We start from the raw sequence: 3,328 nt of genomic DNA on the forward strand, positions 1-3,328 counted from the left end.
TCCATAGCGCCGGTGAGCTATTCTCTAACTATCTCCCGGAGTCAGGGTGGCTGCAATTTTTTTTTTTGCGCTGCCCTGACTTGGCCGGACTGACAAAAATGTAAAAAATCAAAAAAAAAATCCCGAAATCCGAGGAGAAAAATAGGGGTAGCTCGTTTTTTTTTTTGTTCCTAAGACTGGACGTTTGAAATTCTCGCCGACTTGCCTGGCGGCGCAATGTTTGCCCCCCCTAAACTCAAATGCTAGATCCGCCACTGCGGAGAATCGAGTTCTTCCCGTCATGACTTTATCCGTGAATTGGCCAGACGAATGAATGAGATTGATTTTTGTACTATGTCGGAAGGACATTGCCACGGCAGCAGTGCAAAAGATGTATATATTCCGAAGGACCTAGCAAATTGTTCGCATGTCTGGATACGTGTAGATAGAGTGCGTCGCCCCCTTGAGTCCCCCTACATAGGTCCACTGCGCGTTGTAAAACGGTTCACCAAGTTCTTCATTGTCGAACTAGCCTCTGGTGAAACTGATTCGGTGTCCATCAATCGCCTAAAGCCTGCACGACTGCCCTCTGCTGCCGAGTTCTCTGCCCGTGCCCACAGGGAAGCTGCACGAGAGGAGCCGACAGCCGACTCGCGTAGCAGCCGAGCGACGATGACGACCGGGCCAGACAGCGGCAGTACCCCGACGCGAACACCAAGACGAGTGCGCTTTCGATTGCCACCATCTGCCTCGCTCCGCCCCAACTCCGTAGCGGTTCCGACCCGTCGAGGGGGCCTGCTGCGCGAGCCGCGGGGGCGGAACGGGGCGATACAGTGATGAACACTGAACAGCGACGAACTTGCCGCCGCGCCGGGATGAACTTTGGCCACCGGGCGAACGTTTTACGTGACGAACAGTGTTAACTGGTTTTTGTATGCCTCATGTCTGTATATATTTCATATAGCTCCGCTCTGGGGCGGGAAGTATTGTGGCGCATCTTATGTATATTTTTATGTATATTTTACAGAAACATAATTATTGTTTAAGTTCGCGAATTATCGATATATCATTCTATCTTGTTTAATTAGGGTAGCCTGGGGCAAGACGCCCCAGATAATTTATTTTGCTACATAAATTTTGTCCCACATCACCTGGAAGGCCAAATTTGTGCTCAATGCGTTCTTTGGACATTTTACTTTAAATTGCACCCCTCAAATTCATTCACTTATGATCGGACTCCAAGCTAGGAAGTGATTTGTGAAGCAACTGCAAATGGGGCATTTTGCCCCAACCCCAGGGCAAAACGCCCCACGGCCTGGGGCAAGTAGCCCCATACTTTATATTAAAGATTTAACATGGTAGTTGGCTAAATCTTATGTGAGAAGTCCGTTAGACCTCTGGAGGCACGGCACTGAAGTTAGCACATTCCATCCTGTCAGGTGTTCAGCTATGACACTACTGTATGAGCAGGTTTTTCACCTACCTCATAAGACCAAATAATAAATTATTGCAATGCAAATGTTAACAAAATACTTCCTTTGCCATCCAGTTGCTGAGAAAAATACACAAAAAGGCAGAGAAACTTGCTGTTCGCCAGCTACCGAACATTAGAAAGTGGGTAGCCCGAACAACACATGAGGTAAAACGCCCCAGGGGCCTTTTGCCCCGCGACCTACTGGGGCGTTTTACCCCATCACGTAGTTCGGTCAGAGAACAACGCCTTGCACTCCAGCAAGACATAATTTAACACGAACCAACCCGGCATGATAAGCGTTAGACAATAGTTGTTCAAAATACATGAAAGTCGTTAACCTGATGTGGACCATAAAAGAACGCCATGATACATAATCTGACAACAAAACATAAAAATCACTCAAAAAACACATTTTTGGCTATATCTCCCGGAAGAGTCATCACAATTTCTTTCCAGTCTGCTCATATAATGATCATATAGTGCACGTTTTATAGAAGAGATGATGTTTCCCAAGAACTCTGCCAGTTCCGAGAAACATCGGTGAGGCGTTTTACCTCGGCGGGGCGACTTGCCCCGGTCTACCCTATTATTGATTAATTGCGCTTTGTATGATTCACTTTTATTTTCCCGCCTGTAACCTTAGCAACCACGCGCATTACTTTTTATGTCACGAATTTTTATTTGCCTTGAAAATTGAGGTTGTTTTTGTTGTGAATGTTTTTGAGTTGTCTGTCTATAATAGTATGTCCAAGAACTTGCGTTGATCATAACTTACAATATAATTTCTCATCATCAACAAACAATTACTTTTATCGACCCTTGCCTGCCACAGGTACTCATTTATACAGCTAGACGACGTTAAGTTCCCAAATTTCATTTTCTCGAAATTTTTCATTATCCTCTTAAAGGTAGTGTGCCAGCTTTCCTGGACCATATGGAGTTAATGGCCCAGATAAGGAGAACCGGATTTTTAGAACTTATCCATATCTTCAAAACTCATGGAAACGTCTTAAATTCTTCAAATTTTGAGTACCCCAGTGCGAAATTCGCCCCGACGGATTGTCGGTCGTACCCCAACCACATTTCACACCACTATGAACAATAAATGCACACACTGAAATCGCTATTACCGATATGCTCATCCAATCAAGTTTCGATAAACCCGTTCATCATCATCTCCTGCGGTTTCGAACACGCCTGTTAGGTGGCTTCTGATGCTCGTCGAGGTCGGAATTTCCAAATACGCGTGGTGCGTCGGGCCGCGCGCTCTAACTTCGGCCAAGAAAAATGCGTCAGCTGATCATTGTCATTTCTGCCACTTGCGTGTGGTGTAATGGGGTCATAACTTAAGAGACGGCTGTTTCATATCAATTATTTTACATAAAATCATATTTCAAACCACAAATTAATGTTCGACAGCCAAATTTAAGAAACAATACCAATACAGGCTTACAGTTTAAGGCTCGACATTGTGTTGTCTACGATTAGACAGCTGATAACTCATTCCCGTACGTCGTATGGTCGTAACACTATAATGACCTTTGCTTATTGTCACAAGTGCGCCGCATTCGCGATTGTTGCCCGACGCCTGTTTGCAGGTGAGCCCACTACAGTTGTTATACATATCTAAAAACCGATAAACTTTTAGGCGAAAAAGGCACTATTCCAGGCCCATTTTTGATTTTTTTTGCGATATTAGGTAAAAACAGAAGCTTCTTATCCTAGGAAAAATAAAACGGGAAATCTTTCAAAGGTGGCACACTACCTTTAAAGGAAAGCATAGCAACAACGTTCTTTCTTTATTTGAAATACTCCACTCCTGGGTTAGGTGTCACAATATGCTTTTAACCCTCGCCCTGGCAGGGCATTTTTCAT

The sequence above is a fragment of the Amphibalanus amphitrite genome, unplaced genomic scaffold, assembly GCF_019059575.1.
Source record: "Amphibalanus amphitrite isolate SeventyFive unplaced genomic scaffold, NRLGWU_Aamphi_draft 000452F_arrow, whole genome shotgun sequence".
Taxonomy (NCBI): Eukaryota; Metazoa; Arthropoda; class Thecostraca; order Balanomorpha; family Balanidae; genus Amphibalanus; species Amphibalanus amphitrite.